We start from the raw sequence: 6,823 nt of genomic DNA, 5'->3' as shown, positions 1-6,823 counted from the left end.
TATGGGTTTGTAGCCATGGCAACCCCAACACGACCACATCATGCAGATTATGCAACACCAGAAAGCGAATAACTTCCTGATGTGCAGGAGCCATGCACATGGTCAGCTGGGCCCAGTATTGAGGTTTATTCTTGGCCAAAGGTGTAGCATCAATTCCTCTCAATGGAATAGGACACCGCAAAGGCTCCAAGAAAAACCCACAACGTTTAGCATAATCCAAATCCATCAGATTCAGGGCAGCGCCCGAATCCACAAACGCCATGACAGAAAACGACGACAAAGAGCATATCAAGGTAATGGACAGAAGGAATTTGGACTGTACAGTACCAATGACGGCAGACCTAGCGGACCGCTTAGTGCGCTTAGGACAATCAGAAATAGCATGAGTGGAATCACCACAGTAGAAACACAGACCATTCAGACGTCTGTATTCCTGCCGTTCAACTCTAGTCATAGTCCTATCGCACTGCATAGGCTCAGGTTTAACCTCAGGCAGTACCGCCAAATGGTGCACAGATTTACGCTCGCGCAAGCGTCAACCGATCTGAATGGCCAAAGACAAAGACTCATTCAAACCAGCAGGCATAGGAAATCCCACCATGACATCCTTAAGAGCCTCAGAGAGACCCTTTCTGAACAAAGCTGCCAGCGCAGATTCATTCCACTGAGTGAGTACTGACCATTTCCTAAATTTCTGACAATATACTTCTATATCATCCTGACCCTGGCACAAAGCCAGCAAATTTTTCTCAGCCTGATCCACTGAATTAGGCTCATCGTACAGCAATCCGAGCGCCAGGAAAAACACATCGACACTACTCAATGCAGGGTCTCCTGGCGCAAGAGAAAATGCCCAGTCTTGAGGGTCGCCGCGCAAAAAAGAAATAATAATCAAAACCTGTTGAATAGGATTACCAGAAGAATGAGGTTTCAAGGCCAGAAATAGCTTACAATTATTTTTGAAACTTAGAAACTTAGTTCTATCTCCAAAAAACAAATCAGGAATAGGAATTCTTGGTTCTAACATAGATTTCTGATCAATAGTATCTTGAATTTTTTGTACATTTATAACGAGATTATCCATTGAAGAGCACAGACCCTGAATATCCATGTCACCACCTGTGTCCAGAATCACCCAAATGTCTAGGGGAAAAAAAAAAAAAAGTGAACACAGAGCAGAAAAAAAAAAAAATGATGTCAGAACTTTTTCTTTCCCTCTATTGAGAATCATTAGTTAGGCTCCTTGTACTGTTATGTTTGCTAATGACAGGTGTTATGAAGGCAATCCAGAAACACAGTGTGCTTAGCGATCAGAGCGCACACAGTGATCTGACAAATACCCAAAAATACAAGAACGAGCTCTGAGACGTGGAAACTCTGTAGACTGCACACCCGATCCTATCCTAAACACAACTAAAAGCGGCTGTGGATTGCGCCTAACAACTACCTAGGCAACTCGGCACAGCCTAAGAAACTAGCTAGCCTGAAGACAGAAAAATAGGCCTGACTTGCCCCAGAGAAATTCCCCAAAGGAAAAGGCAGCCCCCCACATATAATGACTGTGAGTAAGATGAAAAGACAAAACGTAGGGATGAAATAGATTCAGCAAAGTGGGGCCCGATATTCTAGGACAGAGCGAGGACAGTAAAGCGAACTTTGCAGTCTACAAAAAACCCTAAAGCAAAACCACGCAAAGGGGGCAAAAGAAAACCACCGTGCCGAACTAACGGCACGGCGGTACACCCTTTGCGTCTCAGAGCTTCCAGCAAAACAAAAGACAAGCTGGACAGAAAAAAAGCAACAAAAAAGCAAAAAGCACTTAGCTATACAGAGCAGCAGGTCACAGGAACAATCAGGAGAAGCTCAGATCCAACACTGAAACATTGACAAGGAGCAAGGATAGCAGCATCAGGCGGAGTTAAGTAATGAAGCAGTTAACGAGCTCACCAGAACACCTGAGGGAGGAAGCTCAGAAGCTGCAGTACCACTTGTGACCACAGGAGTGAATTCAGCCACAGAATTCACAACAGATACCACAAGGAAAATCAGGCACAATGTTACACACTCTGTTTTCTGTGGCACCAAATCACAGAGATGCCACACACGCAGGACTGTCACTCAAGCACAAATGTCAATATAAATCTCCCAATTTTTTTTTTTTTTTCAGGGAGACTTTATAAACAAAATAAAATAAAATGATTTTTTCAATGACAATTTAGAAACCAAATTAAAAAAAAAAAAAGGCTTTCTATGCCCCACTGAGTGACAGATGGCACACACAGGAGTCAGGAGTGGCCCACAAGCCCAGAGGGCAATATTTTTCTCCCACTGATTGATGTAGTGATTTTTTCAGGTAGATTTTAGAACCCAAATCAAGCAAAAAAATTAATAGGCTTTCTATGGCCCACAATTTGAGAGAGAGAGAGAGAGATGGCCCACCCAGGAGTCAAGACTGGCACACAAGCAGAAAGGGCAATATTAATCTCCCACCTATTTTTTATTTTTTTTCAGGGAGACTTTATAAACAAAATAAAATAAATGATTTTTTCAGGAATAATTTAGAAACCAAATAAAATAAAATGATTTTTTCAATGACAATTTAGAAAACAAATAAAAAAAAAAAAAAGGCTTTCTATGCCCCACTGAGTGACAGATGGCACACACAGGAGTCAGGAGTGGCCCACAAGCCCAGAGGCCAATATTTTTCTCCCACTGATTGATGTAGTGAATTTTTCAGGTAGATTTTAGAACCCAAATCAAGCAAAAAAATAAATAGGCTTTCTGTGGCCCACTGACTGAGAGATGGCACACACAGGAGTCAGGAGTGGCACACAAGCCCTGAGGCCAATATTTTTCTCCCACTGATTGATGTAGTGATTTTTTCAGGTAGATTTTAGAACCCAAATCAAGCAAAAAAACAAATAGGCTTTCTATGGCCCACTGACTGAGAGATGGCACACACAGGGATGGCACTCTAGCAGAAAAAAAAACTCCCACAAAAAAAAAAAAAAAAAACAGGGACTGTCCTACAATTACTATCCCCCTGCAGTAATCTCAGCCAGGTATGGCAGGCAGCAATAAGGAGTGGACTGATGCACAAATTAAATAAAAAGTGTGGACAAACAAACAAGATAGCTGTGCAGAAAGGAAGGAACAAGAGGATTTGTGCTTTGAAAAAAGCAGTTGGTTTGCACAGCGGCGTACACACAGCAATGCAGCTATCAGGGAGCCTTCTAGAGCAGCCCAATGAGCTACAGCGCTGAGGAAAAAAAAAAATGTAGCTTCCACTGTCCCCGCACACCGAAGGTGGTGTTGGGCAGTGGAAATCGCTACAGCACAAGCGGTTTGGTGGTTAATGGACCCTGCCTAACGCTATCCCTGCTTCTGACGAAGTGGCAGCAACCTCTCCCTAAGCTCAGATCAGCAGCAGTAAGATGGCGGTCGGCGGGAACGCCTCTTTATAGCCCCTGTGACGCCGCAGACAGCAAGCCAATCACTGCAATGCCCTTCTCTAAGATGGTGGGGACCAGGACCTATGTCATCACGCTGCCCACACTCTGCGTTCACCTTCATTGGCTGAGAAATGGCGCTTTTCGCGTCATTGAAACGCGACTTTGGCGCAAAAGTCGCGTACCGCATGGCCGACAACGCACAGGGGTTGGATCGAGTTTCATGAAACTCGACTTCGCCAAAAGTCGGCGACTTTTGAAAATGTTCGACCCGTTTCGCTCAACCCTAATGGTGGCTACTTGGGAAAGCTGGTCTCAGAAATAGATTTGAGTAACTTTAGCTGCTGTATCCCTACAGATATCCAAGTGCGGCAGTCATATCAATGAAGTTGCAGCACCCTGATCACAGTAATTAGTGGTGAGTGCTTCCTCAGGTCCAGGCACAAGTACTACAAAGGCAAGATCATTCACCACAACAGTCCTGGTGGCCAAACCTGGCGAGTGGTGGCCAAACCTGGTGAGTGCTCACCAGTAATTACTGTGATCTGAGCACTGCAGCTGCAATGATTTGACGGTTCCACTGTGATCATGAAGTGCCGGCAACAGAGGAAACTAACTTAGAGCTGTATTCTAAGCAACAAAAAATGGCACTGAGCGCCAACTATAGCTGAAAACTGGGCACCGAGAAGGCCAAAGTATAGATAATAAGAGACTGTGGTCAGTTGCCAAACCTATGGCTTGCGGTTGCCATATTTCCTGTGTGTAAATGTTGTACAGCACACACACAACAGCAAATGAACATTGCAGCTCACAGTGACTGAGTAAAAAAAATTACACCGGTTAATTTAAAAAAAATTATATATACATTTTTAATATGAATTCCAAACATAAAACAAATTGTGACATTCCCTTTAAGGAAATTGTCCTAGAGAATGGATCTACAACTATCCCTTGTTTGACTGATGTGAAAAAGAAATGCTCATTCACCACACGATGGCAGCATTGTACTGTTCCTTGCTAACATGCTTCCCTATCGCTGAATACCAGTGTTATGAAGTGTTCAACAGAGCCAATCCTCGTTAGTATAGTGGTAAGTATCCCCGCCTGTCACGCGGGAGACCGGGGTTCGATTCCCCGACGGGGAGGTCTCACTTTTTCACATAACTTAAGTTATTATTATTTTTTTTTTAAACCAACCAAACTTCTTAGAAAGTGAAAGTAAAAGAATTTAGCATAAGTCCAAATCATATACTAACGAAAAACAACTGGCTGGTTATCTCAGTTGACTGGGGGATGATACTCTGGGCAGTGTTTAGCTTTGTTACTGTATAGTATATTGCTGTGTTTGTTATGCTGAAAGAGATGATAAAAAGGTCAGAGAATCATCCACTGGTGTAGCCAGAGCTGTGCTAACCGGCCATCTGTGGATATTTACATGCGTGTACTAAATTTGTTCTTAGAATTTATTCTAACATTTATATGTTATTGGTTTTATGTGCATATATATTGGAAAATATATGCCCCCACCTTTGTTCAAGTTCCATAGATTTAACTACATCAGTGCTCAGCTAAAATGGCCGGTTAGCTCAGTTGGTTAGAGCGTGGTGCTAATAACGCCAAGGTCGCGGGTTCGATCCCCGCGGGTTCGATCCCCGTACGGGCCATTAAATTGTTTTCTTCTTATAAAGCAAAACTGAGTTCCATATTTACTTATTTATCTTTCTACCTTGTGATGCAGATTTTTTAACTTTTTAACCAAAGTACATAATATCATAGTACTGGGCAATGTAGCTGCAGCGCCCCAGAGTCCTGGTCATTGCAGTAATGTTATTCTTCCACCAGGGGGAGTGATGTTACGTCTGAAGGCAATGAAGGAGATCTTCTGTCCAGGTATCACAGCCACAAAACACACTTCACACTCCAGGCCGCCAGGGGGAGCCATGATTCTATCTATTAGGGCACTCCTCACAATTAGGTAAAACTGGTAGTCTAGACAGAAAGTGAGAAGGAGGAGAGGACAGCAGACGGAAGGTCTGTGGGACAACGAGGGTTCACGGAGCTGCGCCTGCCCCACGTGCGGCAGCATCCAAAGTAAGAGACATTGAAAGTAATTGTGTTGCAGTGAGTGAGAAAAGAAGTCATAGCAAAAGGAGAGGAACATCAGGGGGAGACCAGCTAGAAGCAGGCTGCCTCCTTCTGAAGCGCAGTACAGGTAGCCAGAACACCGAGGGAGTAAGGATCTCTATGCTTTACTTCAGAGACTGGCAGGACAGTTGATTCCACATTGGCTGCCCGACCATATACCCAGGAGGCATGGTGGCAACTTGTGGGGTCCCTATAAAAAACCTCAGGCTACCAGTCATACGGATTCTGTCCTATCTGTCAGGGGGACAGAGAGGTAGAGACTTAACACCTACGATAGTTGTGAGGACCTTACCGAGTTGCTCAGTAGGGAGGGACTACAACACTCAGGCCCCAGAGGAAGGCTACTGATTTCCACCTGGATAAGGGGACTCTGGATTTGCCTTCAGACCGACCGGACTCTGCCTATCCTGTGGTCCCTACCCTGGACTGTGGACGCTGAAGCCTTCAGTAAAGGTAAAGAGACTGCAACCTTGTGTCCTCGTTATTCACCACGCCTTACATCATCCACCATCCACCATCTACACTCTGGGCAGCCCTGGGGATATACTTCACCTGTGGGAAGGTATACCATCTAGCTGCCATAACATCACCCTAGCGGACCACTAAGCAGCGACGGTCACCCTGACCGAATACCACAGGTGGCGTCATGAACATTATCCCTTTAAAGACCTTTCTCCCAACTTACAATGGACATCCCCCTAGGGCCATGGACCGGGTCAGCCACCATGTCATCCCCACTGAGAACCGAAGCACCCGGTACGGAGTACCCCATAGCCCTGACGTGGGGGCGATCCATAGCTATAAAATCTTTTTTCATGTAATACTTCATAATAATACTGTTGGTGTAAAAAATTAGTACACATCACATGCAGAGATATTTGCCCCTTAGCAGAACAAATCCTTTATAGAAAGTTATTTTTTGTGTTCAGATATCTTTATTAGACTTAATAGGGAACTTGTTATGTCCAATAATTAACCTGTAGATATAGGGTTAATCTGTAGGTTAATAGCATTATAAAGGTTCCGGGCTGCAGAGCTAACAGTGAGACACCCAGGAGAAAATTAACTTTATTCCTCCAGCCTATGTAATAGCTGACCTCCAGCTCTCACAGCCAAGGACAGGGCCCGCACTGATGTTGGCTGTTTAACCCCCTAAATACAGTGACTAATAGTGATAGCAACATTAACAACGTACACTGACAGGTATAATGCATTACAGTGCTGGAGCA

The 6,823-nt window shown here is 44.2% G+C and overlaps 1 non-coding gene across 1 annotated transcript; it reads left to right on the top strand.

Moving 5' to 3' along the window:
• Nucleotides 1-4,522: 4,522 nt before the first annotated feature.
• On the top strand, nt 4,523-4,594 carry TRNAD-GUC (transfer RNA aspartic acid (anticodon GUC)). The gene has a single exon. It is a non-coding gene; the product is annotated as a tRNA-Asp (tRNA).
• Nucleotides 4,595-6,823: the final 2,229 nt, after the last annotated feature.

The sequence above is a fragment of the Ranitomeya imitator genome, chromosome 4 (genome assembly GCF_032444005.1).
Source record: "Ranitomeya imitator isolate aRanImi1 chromosome 4, aRanImi1.pri, whole genome shotgun sequence".
Lineage (NCBI taxonomy): Eukaryota > Metazoa > Chordata > Amphibia > Anura > Dendrobatidae > Ranitomeya > Ranitomeya imitator.
This window is presented reverse-complemented; position numbering and strand designations above follow the sequence as displayed.